The sequence below is a fragment of the Heptranchias perlo genome, chromosome 24 (assembly GCF_035084215.1).
Source record: "Heptranchias perlo isolate sHepPer1 chromosome 24, sHepPer1.hap1, whole genome shotgun sequence".
NCBI classification, from domain to species: Eukaryota; Metazoa; Chordata; class Chondrichthyes; order Hexanchiformes; family Hexanchidae; genus Heptranchias; species Heptranchias perlo.
In genome coordinates, this window is record NC_090348.1 from 23953665 (window position 1) to 23967093 (window position 13429).

General features: G+C 41.9%; 1 protein-coding gene and 1 long non-coding RNA gene across 10 annotated transcripts in view; one reads left to right on the top strand and one right to left on the bottom strand.

Annotated features, from left to right (window-relative positions):
* LOC137341620 (bromodomain-containing protein 1-like) overlaps positions 1-13429 on the bottom strand; it is a 48522-nt gene that overhangs the window by 31570 nt on the left and 3523 nt on the right. The window contains exon 1 of one of the 7 annotated variants that reach the window (XM_068004912.1): positions 2109-2452. The exons of 1 other annotated variant lie outside the window; for it this stretch is intronic. The gene's annotated coding sequence lies outside the window, so the exon portion shown is untranslated. Of the gene's footprint in view, positions 1-2108; positions 2453-13429 lie in introns of those variants that run through there. 5 more of the 7 variants (XM_068004907.1, XM_068004909.1, XM_068004910.1 and 2 more) reach the window with 5 other exon arrangements.
* LOC137341624 (uncharacterized) lies at positions 2617-10184 on the top strand. Of its 3 annotated transcripts, XR_010967073.1 has the most exons (4): positions 2617-3104; positions 6221-6627; positions 7196-7302; positions 7437-10184. It is a non-coding gene; the product is annotated as an uncharacterized lncRNA (long non-coding RNA). The 3 variants fall into 3 exon arrangements; XR_010967071.1 differs by having other exon boundaries at positions 6221-7302; XR_010967072.1 differs by having other exon boundaries at positions 6221-7302; positions 8033-10184.

The following is a 13429-nucleotide window of genomic DNA, read 5'->3' on the forward strand; positions in this document are numbered from 1 at the left end:
TATGAATGGGTTACAATTTGGACTCCGCTGCTCCAAAAGTTTGTATCTAATTATCTGGCCCCAAAGAGGTCAGCTCCTAAAGAAAAAGTACTAACAGTTTACTTTGTAGATCTGCATGAAAAAAAGATTTTTAGCTGTGCCTATCTGGAACTAGAACACCTTGGGCAGCAGAATCCAGCACTAAAGACACCTAAAATGGATTGATGCAGTAGTTTGCCTGCATTAGCTTCAGCACCGTCCACTGAATCTTCAGATGTTTAAGTACTTATTTGTTTGTGAATAAACTCCACCCAATGTATTTGGTAGGAAGCCTTTCACATTTGTAGTTCCCTCGAACTAAAGTCACCTGCTAAAGTTATCAAACTTTCAAGGTTCCTTTTACGGACAGACAGATGCTTTCTCTCACCCTGGGGATTTTTCAAATTTAGCTCGGACTTGGGGATTTTTCAAATTGAGCTTGGACTTGAAAAAAACAACAGAATTACAGACAGATCTTTAGTGGCAATGACAACGTAGCACATTTTATCCTGTTAGGATACAACTGATCCTCTCCCACACGGCCCATGAGGAAGTCCGTACTGATGGACGTTCAAGTAACAAGAAATTTTTTTTAAATTAAGTTAAAAACACTGTTGCTGTAAATGTAACTGAAGTGAACCACTCAAAGAGGGCCATTTAAAAGGAACAAAATTTATAAAGTGCGACAATTGAACAAGTTATCACAGTATCACAACCTGATTAATGTATGTTCCAAACATTATTCAACATAAAGAGCTTCTGAGTCCAGGACATGGTTTGTGATTATTCAGGAGTTCTGTAACAAACTGTAACATGGGAATGAACAATCTTAGTATCAGAGTTCAAAATTCTAGAACATAAAGCCAAATAAAGGAATGTGACACCAGTCATCAAAATTTCAGAAATCAACATTTTGCATAGTTGATTTCATCTATGCATCTGTACAAAGAATAAAACTCGAATTTTCAATGTGTTAACTGGCTGAAACAGACCCAGGATATATTAAAGGTTGCTGTTTCCTTTGCAAACCAAGTGCATAGAAGTAAGCATACAGATGAAGACAAACTTCCTTCAAAGTGTACTAAGTTTAATCAACAAACTGTTGATATAATCTACTCTGACCAAAACAATTTAAGAACACTTCATTAAAAAATGTCTGGGGCATGAATAGAACAGTGCTGGTGAGGATGTTAACGATTCATATGCCAATGTTGTGAATGATTTCACATCAGGAAATCATCCATAACAGTGAATTATATATCCTCCACAAACTGTAAACAAATGTTATTTGTTTAAAAGTTAAAGTAATAGCCACAGTGGCTACTAATATGGGGGGGAAGATTCTTGAAAGAAGCCTATTCCCATTATAGAACGATAATCATTTATACACAAGTACCAAGTAATGCTTATTAAAGAAAAGTAGCCCTGTAGATTTATGGACCAGTTCAGGAAACAAGCTCCAGCGCACATTTCAGCAACTGAATTTGGTCAGTAGGACAAATAAACGATTTTATTTTCATAACATGATGTAGGAAATGGGTGGGGTGAAGCCTCTTACACTCCGCTGTGGGTTCGAAGAGAGCTTTAATTTGAATCTTGAGAGAGACGGGCCAAAAACCACCACTCTCTTGCGGGAGCATTTGCAAACACGGAAGTCACTCCCAATCCAAGTCTGAGTGAAGAGGAGGGAGGGAGGGACAATGACGTCACTGCACCAAGCACTTTCCCGGGCCTGTTTGAATGAACAGCGGCAGCGCGCCCGACCTCACCAGTAACCACCGACAGGCCCGGCCCTGCAATGCAAGTGGTCACGGCTCCTCCCACGAGCTACGCGCCATCCGTCCCGCCTTCAGCAACCGTCCTGAACTCGGCACATCCCGACACCCGGAACCCACAGGGCTCCGGGAAACTAATAATCTTGACAAAAATGGCGTCCAACAAAACAAGGACCGAAAGGTACTGGCAGGGGCTCCCTCCCTCCCACCCACCCCCAACCAAACAACCTCTCTTCCCGGGGCAGATTAACAGTCACTTCACCCATCGAGTCTTCCCATTCTGGACGCGTTCGGCGTTATTAAGGGCCAACTTACCGCCTACTGTTTTTTCCCCTCCCCCCACACACAATGTGTATGTCACCAAGCACGGGGCTGTACTGACGAGCCCTCTCCGTACAGGCCCCAGGTCCACTCGGCTTCTCGAGACGTTCATGAAACGGACCGCACTCTCGAGACGCTTTTCTTTCTAATTTTTTTTTAAAAAAACACCGTGCGACTCGGCCTTCAGCCGGAGGACCGTGCAGCCTCGCGTTCTACAGCCAACTGTCACGGAACGTGCGAACATTCGCTATCAAATATTCCGTCTATTTCTCTCTCTCTCTCGCTCAGCTCAGCTCTTCTTCAACAACAATGCACCGTTTCGGTTACACAAGACGTCGGCGGCGTCGACGTCACGCGCGAGCGGCTGGCAGCCAATTGCTGTTGGCTGACTTGGCTGGAGATGGGACCGTCGCCCGGCCGTCAGCACCAATCAGCGCGCGAGGAGAGGCTCGGTTGGCGTTCTCGTGCTCCCCCCCCCCCGCCCGCCCGCCTGCCCCGCGCGCGGTTGACCCTGGGTTTCGAGGGGAAACCCCGTGGCCGGCTAGCTCGAGCTGCGGGCCAGCTCGATACGGGAAGAGGGGAAGAGTTCTTAATAATAGTTAGAGGAAAAAGTCCCGCTTTTATTATAAGTGTAGTTGCATCCTTTTTTAAAAAAAAACACACCCCGGTGGTAACGATACTTTGTCTCTCTCTGGTTTGTATGAGTGCGGTGTCCATGACCGTGAGGGAAAGCCCAGTTCTAGCGGAAGTAGCCATCAAACACTGTGTGCGTGACATTGAGGCCCTTTAAACCGCCTCCTCCTCGGTGTCGTCACACACTCACACATGGCGGCTTTGTTTTCAGCCACGAAGTGCTGACTCTCTAGTTTTCAATTACAGGGGCCTCTCTGCAACGACCGGTAGCGTGAAGCGCGCACTTTAACAATGAGCAGGTCTGGAGGCAGTGCTCTTGGCTGCAGGGGCTGAGGTACTGAAGCCTGGCGGTGAGAGGTAAATGGGGCGGCCCAGTATCTGGACCATTCATATTTAGGGGTATCGGGTGGGTGGGAGGCTCCACTTGTGGCTGTGTCCGGTTACTAACTCGGACGTGCAAAGGGGAAAGCTGCTGAAAAATAAAAACACTCGCGACTGCTTCGATCTTTATTTGATGCTCGACGTTTCTGGGATTGCTCACAAAACTCTGGAAAATTATGGTTCTTAAAATAATTGTAAAAGTATGTTTTATTTCCGTGCCCTAGATTTAGATGAAGTTTTTTTTAATCCCCATTGGTAAGCAGTGTTTTTAAAAAAAATTGTTATGCTATATTTAGCAAAGAGCTGCAGTGGCAAAGCACCATCGGCGATACTGGTCAAAAGTAATCGATAGTTTCTTTGTTCTAATGAAGAGGTGGGTGGTCTGAGAATCTAACAAAACATTTTCTTGTAAAAATTAAGTATATTTGTAACAGTTGGTGCAACACGTGAAAACCACAGTCTAATGAGTCAATTTATAGAATGAAGTTCCGCGTCTACTGATGTACATTATTTACCCTATTGATTTTTTTTCCTAGATTCCAATTAATTGTGTAGATTCCAATAAATTGGCATTGAAATGTCCAAGCTTTGTAACGTAAATTACTGAAGTTAACATTACACAATGCGTAAAATTGCAGTGCAAACTATATGATTTATAATTTTAACAACAATTTGCATTTATATAGCGCCTTTAACATAGTAAAACGTCCCAAGGTGCTTCACAGATATTAGGACAGGTGACCAAAAGAGGTAGGTTTTAAGGAGTGTCTTAAAGGAGGAGTGATGTGGAGATGCCGGTGATGGACTGGGTGGACAAATGTAAGGAGTCGCACAACACCAGGTTATAGTCCAACAGCTTTATTTGAAATCACAAGACGAAGGAGCAAAGCTCCAAAAGCTTGTGATTTCAAATAAAGCTGTTGGACTATAACCTGGTGTTGTGCAACTCCTTACATTTAAAGGAGGAGAGCAGGGTAGAGAGGCGGAGTGAATTCCAGACTTAGGGTCTAGGTAGTTGAAGGCATAGCCGCCAGTGGTGGAGCGCTTAAAATCGGGGATGCGCAAATGGCAAGAATTAGAGGAGCGCAGAGATCTCGGAGGGTTGTAGGGCTGGAGGAGGTTACAGAGATAGAGAAGGGTGAGGCCATGGAAGGATTTGAAAACAAGGATGAGAATCTTAAAATCTGACATTGTAAATGATTCCTTCTCCTCAGGTACTGTCCACTCTCCCATTCAAAACTGCCATCATTAATCCCTCCTCAAACCCAGCCTAGACTCCTCTGTCCTTGCAAACCATCTCCAATCTTCCTTTCTGCTTCAAAGTCCTTTGAATTTGTTATTGCCTCCCAATACCATGTTCATCTCTCTTGCAACTCTTGAATCTCTCCAATCAGGTTTCTGCCCTTGCCACAGCACTGACAGGAGTTTAACCAAAGTTACAAACTACATTTTATGTGACTGTACCTGTGATGCATTATCCCTCTTAATCATCCTCTATCTCTGTGCAGACTTTGACACAGTGACCATGTCTCTCCTGTTTTCCACCTTGTTGGGCTTGCCTAGTTTGGTTCCATTCTTACCTTTCCAATTGTAGCGAGAGCACCTCCAGCAATGGCTTCTCATCCTGTCTTTGTGCAGTTACCTTTGGAGTTCCCCAAGGATCTATCCTTGGCACGTCCTGTTCCTCATCTATACACTTCCGCATGGTGATGCCATCTGCAGAAATGGTGTCAGCTACCATACACAAGCTGTGCCCCTCCACTGTCTGTGTTATCAGATTGTTTGACATCAAGTCTTGAGCTCCAGTTTTCTACAGCTAAACATTGGGAAAAGCAAAGTCATTTGTCTTTGATCCCTGTCATAAATTCAATTCCCTTGCCACCAATTCCATCCCAGCCACTGTCCCAGCTGAGACAGACTATTTGCAACTTCAACGTCCTATTTGACTCAGCTGAGCTTCTGACCCCAGGGGTTGTATTCTCTAGAGTTTCGAAGGTTAAGGGGTGATCTGATCGAAGTTTATAAGATATTAAGGGGAACAGATAGGGTGGATACAGAGAAACTATTTCCGCTGGTTGGGGATTCTAGGAGTAGGGGGCACAGTCTAAAAATTAGAGCCAGACCTTTCAGGAGTGAGATTAGAAAACATTTCTACACGCAAAGGGTGGTAGAAGTTTGGAACTCTCTCTCGCAAACGGCAATTGATACTAGCTCAATTGCTAAATTTAAATCGGAGATAGATAGCTTTTTGGCAACCAAGGGTATTAAGGGATATGGGCCAAAGGCAGGTATATGGAGTTAGATCACAGATCAGCCATGATCTTATCAAATGGCGGAGCAGGCACGAGGGGCTGAATGGCCTATTCCTGTTCCTGTGTTCCTATATCCTTTACATCACAAACACCGCCTAATTTTACACCCATATTGCCCACCTCTACCCCTAACTCAGCTTGTCTGCTGATGAAACCCTCATCCATGCCACTGTTGCTTCCAGCATCAATTATTCCAATTCTCGTTTGGCTGGCCTCCTATCCTCCACCCTTCAACTTCAGCTCATCCAAACCTTGCTGCCTGTATCCTGTCCTCGTTGACCTACATTGGCTTCCAGCACCCCAACTCCTTGCATTTAAATCCCTTCATGGCATTGCCCCTCCTATTTCTGTAAGTTCCTCCAGCTCTACGACCACGCCCTGAACTCTCTGTTCCTCGACTCTGGCCTCTTGTGTACTCGCCCCACTATTAGCGGCCATACCTTCAGCTGCCTAGACCTCAAGCTCTGGCATTCCCTCCCTGAACCGTGTTCCTCCTCCCAAAAACCTACTTTTTTGACCAAGCTTTTGGTCACCTATCCTAATATCTTCTTTGGATCGCATTTTTTGATCAGGACTCTGAAGTGCTTTGAGATATTTTCTTACATTAAGAGCACTATATAAATGCAAGTTATTCTTATATGTAATTTAAAAGCAATGATAAATTTAAGTCCAAAGAAATTACTGTCTGAAACAACTGCACTTTCAGTTGCGTATTTTGAATTTTGTTATAGGATGATCATAATTGGAGTTGGTAAAAGGTTTTCTTTCTTTCTCTTTTAGGTTAGAAAGGAAGATTATCCAAATATTTCACCATAATGACCTAATTAACTCTCTTCTGTTCTGAAGATCTCCATATATTTTTGAACATAACTCTAGACGTTTGGCAACTGAAGGATGTGGCTGGCCATGCAGCATTGTACTGTTTTACTACTTGAAACTGAAAACTGCTTGCTCTACAGTTGAAAAGTTGCAAATCCTGCATCGAGTTTACAATCCAGCCTGCAGTATATGCTTGTTTCCACATACCCAGTGATGGATCATAAATATGTTTAGTCAAATGTCCTGCTTTTCACCTTACACTAGGGAAACTCATAAATTACATACTGCTTACATTTTACATCATGATACAGAACAGTGGTGGAATCACTATAACTATTAAGATAAACATCTGTTAAAGGAATGGGAAGGTTGTATTACTTTATTTACATTAAATTTCAGGAAGTTGCTTAATCTAGATTTTAACGTAAATAACCTGGAATTTGTGAAGGCCTTGAGATTTATTTCTGTTTGAATAATGTTATAAAACAAAGAATCTGATAGTGATAGAATTTACATTACAGTGCATAACCATAATTATTGTGGAAATGTGATTTTAAGTTGCAGTTATTTTGACAATGGGGGCGTGGATAGTGGAATCTTAATATATGGTTGAAGTACTGAGGATTGTGCTTTACTTCTGTTTCAAGAAACTTAAAATAGTATTGTCTTAATGCTTTTAAAAGTAGACAAGTGAAATTACTTTATCTTTGATACAGTATTAAACTATTTCTATTGTAATAGTGCAAAAGTCATGACTAGCCAAAGCGATTGGGAAAATTTCACTAACAGTAAAAGCAGCGATGAGAGACATCAGAAGGAAGAAAGTTATAGAACTATTGGTGACAAACAAAGTGATTCTTCATTTACAATGTTCACAAGCCCTCTTCATGCCGATACTGATATTGATACAGTTGTTATTTCTCTTCCATCTATTAGTGGTGGAGGTTCCAGAAGAAAATCAGCTGTTTGGAATCATTTTATTATGTCCACTACAGATATTGCCAAGACGATTTGCGTGCATTGCAATCAAGGATTTAGCAGAGGTAAGAAATGGTACAAGTTGTCTAATGAGGCATTTGCGCGGTCTCATCCATCTGTACTTGTACATGATTGTGGCCATGCTGCAAGTTCATGGTCTCAGCTTTACCAACATTTTTGTCTTCCCTGCGATCTCTAGCATTTCAGCGGACAATTGAAACTACTACTCAAAAAAAAATATCAAGACGACAAACCTCAGAAGCATTGAATCATTTTACTGTGTGTCCATTAGACTGCACAAAGGTGCATTGTCACCGTGTGATAAGCAGAGGAAAGAAAAGGGATAATCTTGGTACCAGTTGTTTGATGAAACACCTATATCGGTATCATGCTTCTGTACTTTAGCATAGGAAGGTTCTTGCATTGAGAACATCTCTCGCATATACCCACTCTATGTCCTCCTTACCATCCTGTTCACAAAATTTGGCTACAAATAAACCCAGTCTTAGGTTGCCATCTATGGATAATACAGCTGAATACCTTTCATCTGCTGCAACAATTAAACAAGTTGTCACACCTATTAAAAAAAGTCAGAATTATGGAAGCATTTTTCTGTATGTTCTTCAGATCTAACCAAAATAGTGTGCATCCACTGTAACTATAAAATAAGTTCAGGAAAGCAAACATCTCACTTGACTACGTTGTTTGCTTCGACATCTTCAACAGTCTCATTGTTTTCTTGTGCAAATGTTTCATTTTCACCACTTACATTTCTATCTCATCCCTCTGTTTCAGAGCTGCCATTTAGAACACAACTTAGAGCAGCAGCCTCTGAGAGCAATAATGAATGGACTTCTCTACTAAGTGCCAAAAAAAATTACAAGCCTAGTTGCTGAAATGATAGCACTAGGCCTCCAGCCATTTTCTGTTGTGGAGAATGTTGGATTCAATAGGTTGCTATCATATTTACAGCCACAATATTCCTTACCATCTCCATCTTCTCCAGGATTGCTGTGCCAAGAATGTATGAGTGTGTGAAGGAAACTATAGCTTTACATCTGAAAGAAGCAGAGGGTAGAGTAGTGCATTTTACAATTGACGTATGGATAAGCAACCAAACTAGGGCATACATGACACTAACTGCTCAATGGGTAACGTTTGATTCTTCTATATGTCCACCAAATCAGAAAGATTATCACTTCTGCTTTACTAAATGTATTACAGATTGACTGTGACTACAATGGTATAAGCATCCAGAAGCGTCTGGAATCTTTGTGGGCAGCTTGGATTGCCTCACCTGGCCTTGAGATTGGTTTCACTGTTGCTCATAATGAGCAATAGGTACTGAAAACACTGAGGAAAGTGGGCGTGCAGTTATTCACTGTTTTGCTCATAGTATTAATATAATTGTCAGTGAAGCCATCAAGACTCAGTGAATCATTCAAAATCTTCTCAGTGTTGCATGGTAAGTGTGTGAACAAATTTGTCACTCACCAGAAGCAAAAGAAAGGCTAGATGAACTACAAAAAAATATAATTTGCCTCGTTGCCGACTGATTCAAGACATTCCAGTTAAGTGGGCCACCTCATTTTACATGCTCGAACGTCTTATTGAGCAAAAGGCTGTTGAAGAGTTATCCCTGGAGTACAGTTTTGGAGAACTTATCCACCATGATCATTAGCAATTAATGGAATCTATTTGCCACATGCTGAAACCTTTTTGAAGTTGCAAGTAAAGAAATGAGCATCCTGATTGCAGCACTTAGTCAAGTAATCCCACTAGTTCAAATTCTGATGCACAAGATAGGTAATTTATTTGAGGAGACCGTAGGCATTGACTATGTTAAAGTCTCTGAGGGAAGCAATGGTCTGCTGCTTTTCACCTGCACTTCACGGCCCAAAGCGTATCTTCATTATAAGACATCCATCTTTGTAGGGAAGAAAGCTGAGCAGTATAGGCAGGAACTGATTAATGAGGTTGAAACTTTTTATTATACCTTGAAATGGGATGATAACTTAGATGCTACTAGCGGTATCTCTGAATCCTCTTCAAATAAGACATTTGATGATTGTGAGGATGATTTGTGGTCACTCGTGTCTAATATAAAAATGGCAGCAGTGGAACAGGTTACCATACAAAAGTCGCCAGAGAGAATGGTATTAGAGTATTTTGAGGAACAGATATTTGATCAAAGCGGTGACCCTCTACTTTATTGGAAGCTGAAAAAGACTGTCTGGCCAGCGCTTGCAATGGTTGCGGATATTTTCCTTGGGTGTCCTCCTTGTGCTCTTGCTCCTGAAAGAATATTTAATACTACTACTGACAATTCCAGTCTAAATTATTCAAGGCCACTGCCAGAAAATGTGGAAAGACTCCTTTTTTTGAAAATGAACCTGCTATTTATATTTCAATATCAACACTGATACATCAAGTTGGCAAAATTGCAAATATATTCTGGAAACTGAGAAGCAATGTAAGATGATGCTAAAATTGTGCGTAGTTACTGAGCCGTGCAGTCTTCATTTGTGGATACTGTGCTAATCCAAGACTGAAATTAGTGCTGTAACATGTTTGTTCAGTGGGTGTTTTAAGCCATCGAGGATAGCTTCAGTGGTTATACTTCAATTCATTGTGCCTTATTTAGCGTTAATTAGGTATGTTTGTTTAAAGTTAACATTCGCAAAGTACAGCAAAGGGTAAGCAAGATTTGTTTATGCAGCTCCACAAAATAGCACTTTTCTACATCAATTTAAAATTGTGTGAAAATAAATACTATAGTGGTAAAAGTTTGAACACTAAACAGTAAATAGTTATGTTAAAGAATAAATAAAAAGAGATGTTTGCAAACCATTAGTTGTGTTCCAATGAAGGAAAATACATTGTAAACATAATAAAAGGCTTTCACCTACAATATTTATCTGTACCAATGGTGAAGCTTTTCTTGTTTGTATGGTAATAAAAAATTAAAGTTAGTGTACAAATCTCAATCAATTTAAAAATCAAGCTGTGTACTTACTTTAAATATAGTAAATATACAGTGTTCAGAATGATTTAGTGAAATTGTCTTTAGTATAAGTTCAACCTTATGAGCTTCAAAACATATATCAGTAGATAAATTAATTGTAATTAGTTTCAACATTGGAAGCGTTCAATTAAAATTGCATCAGAATGATGTCTCCTATATTGTTCCATCAGAATATAGCACCTGCTGTTATGGATTTGCCACTTACTGGGGAAAAAATAACTGACTTGAATAAAGTCAATGAATGGGAGGACCCTAGGCAAGACAGAGGGTCAGAGGGATCTTGGTGTGCAAGTTCACAGATCCCTGAAGGCGGCGGAACAGGTAGATAAGGTGGTAAAGAAGGCAAATGGGATACTTGCCTTTATTAGCCGAGGCATAGAATATAAGAGCAAGGAGGTTATGATGGAGCTGTATAAAACACTGGTTAGGCCACAGCTGGAGTACTGTGTGCAGTTCTGGTCGCCGCACTACAGGAAGGATGTGATCGCTTTGGAGAGGGTGCAGAGGAGATTCACCAGGATGTTACCAGGGCTGGAGCGCTTCAGCTATGAAGAGAGACTGGGAAGATTGGGTTTGTTTTCCTTGGAGCAGTGGAGGCTGAGGGGGGACATGATTGAGGTGTACAAAATTATGAGGGGCACAGATAGGATGGATACTAAGGAGCTTTTTCCCTTCGTTGAGGGTTCCATAACAAGGGGACATAGATTCAAGGTAAAAGGCGGGAGGTTTAGAGGGGATTTGAGAAAGAACTTTTTCACCCAGAGGGTGGTTGGAGTCTGGAACTCACTGCCTGAAAGGGTTGTGGAGGCAGGAACCCTCACAACATTCAAGAAGCATTTGGATGAGCACTTGAAATGCCATAGCGTACAAGGCTACGGACCAAATGCTGGAATATGGGATTAGAGTATACAGGGCTTGATGGCCGGCGCGGACACGATGGGCCGAAGGGCCTCTATCCGTGCCGTATGACTCTATAGTCTTGTCAATCCAATGTGCTAATCTAATTTACGGGCTGAAAATTAGATGGCGATAGGGGATTGTTGGATACACTGACCACCAATAAAACCTGATTTGTAAGAATACACACACCAACCAACAGCCATTGGTAGAGATGCTCTTGCTATAATTGGGTAGGTAAGAGTGGACCCTAGTAAGGACATTCCCATCGAGGTAGACAACAGATGCAAGGGGTTGGAGTAGGATGATGTGGTTGTCAGTGTCAAAGGCTGCAGAGAGGTCATAATCACAGAATACTGTTTGTGACTATGGTTGGGGCCATTTCTGTGCTGTGGGAGTGATGGAAACCTGACTAAAGGGATTTAATCAGGGAGTTGCTGGAGATACAAGCATGGATCTGGGAAGGGAAATTGGAGATTGGGTTTGTAGGACCTTTTATGGTGCATAAATTGCTATGTTTACCCACATTACAACAATGACTACAGTTCAAAAGTACTTCAATGGCTGTGAAATGCTTTGGGATGTCAGATCATGAAAGGTGCTAAGTTTTTCCTTCTTTCCTCAGAGGACAATTAAACTGCCCTTCAAGTAAACACATTTGTGTGAAACTACATTGAGTCGTAAAGTAGTTCCAGTTGCCTTAAGGGTAATTTGATGGGCAAGTAAATTGACCGTAAACGAGGAAGTTATAACACTTTTAATATTCAAAAGAGGAAGTGTAAAAATGCACATCATGTTCTGTAGATCATTATCATAGCTGTTATGCAAACTGGATCGAGTCTAATACTAAACTGCTAGTTCTTGTTTCTGTTTTATAAGCTACAATGGCCCAGAATTTGCAGGGAAAATAATGGCGATTTCAAGGCGTTCACTGTTATTAGTGCATAAAAAATGCAGCAATTAATGGTGAGGAAGATAGGAAGATATACACAGTGAGTTGTGAATCGTCACAAATTGCTGGACGATTTGGGCCGCTCTGCCGTTAGCCTCGCAAAAATGGGATCTCCTCATGACTTTCAAGAAATTGCTAGATTTGCGCTGTAAATATGAATTAAACTCACTGCAGAAAGTTAGGGCTGGTATTTAACAATGTAAGGACCCTTTTAATAACTAGATTTATGTTCCTGCAATGCCACTCAACCGCGGAGGCCCAGAAAGGGAACAATTGAAACCGTGGAGTCGCCTGCAGGTAGTAAATTGTTCCTAGAGGTTTTAATCTTTCTTTTCCTTTGTCTCTTTTTCTCCCTCAATCGAATCTTTCTTTCGCCCTCTTTGTTTCTCTTTCTGTATCTAATTTGACTGTTCTTCTGTATCCTTAAATTTAATTGGCTAAGGAGATAGACTGTTGGTCTGGTCGTTCACCAAGGTTAACTTCGTCGCACTGTTATCAACTCGTACTTCCAGCAAAAAGGACCAATTTCAGGGCACAATGTCCCATGCCGTATTCATTAAGGCAAGTTTGCAGACGTCTCGGATGGCCGCCTAAAACGGCTGCATCTAGGGCTACTGGTGTTGGCCGCAGTGGCTCCACGTAATGGCAGTAGGACATTCTTGTAATGCCACTGACAGGATGTGGGAGGAGACTACTCACCCAAGTTTTGGAATGTGTAATTTGATCCAGTCATTGGCAGGCAGGCTACAGAGTTTAGACAAGGCACAGTGCCAACAGTACAGATTTCAGAAAATGCATGGCGCTGACACTGCCGAGTTCAGAGAACGCACGGTGCTGACACTGCCGAGTTTAGATAGGAAGGGGTGAGGCCATGGAGGAATTTCAACATGAGGATGAGAATTTTAAAATTAAGGTGTTGGTGGACTGGGAGCCAATGTAGGTCAGCGAGCACAGGGGCGATGGGTGAACAAGACTTGCTCCAAGTTAGGATACATGCAGCAGAGTTTTGGATGAGCTCAAGTATATTGAGGGTGGAAGATGGGAGGCCAGGAGAGCATTAGAACAGTCAAGTCTAGAGATCACAAAGGCTTGGATGAGGGTTTGAGCAGCAGATGAGCTGAGGCAGGGGCGGAGAAAGGCAATATTACAGAGGTGGAAGTAGATGGAATGGATATGTGGTCGGAAGCTCATTTCAGAGTCAAATAGGACACCAAGGTTGCGAACAGTCATGCGCGACACAACTGCACATGCGCGAACCGGAGAGTCCGGTCACGAGCGTTGCAGCGTCTGCACATGCGCAACCAAATATCGATTGCAC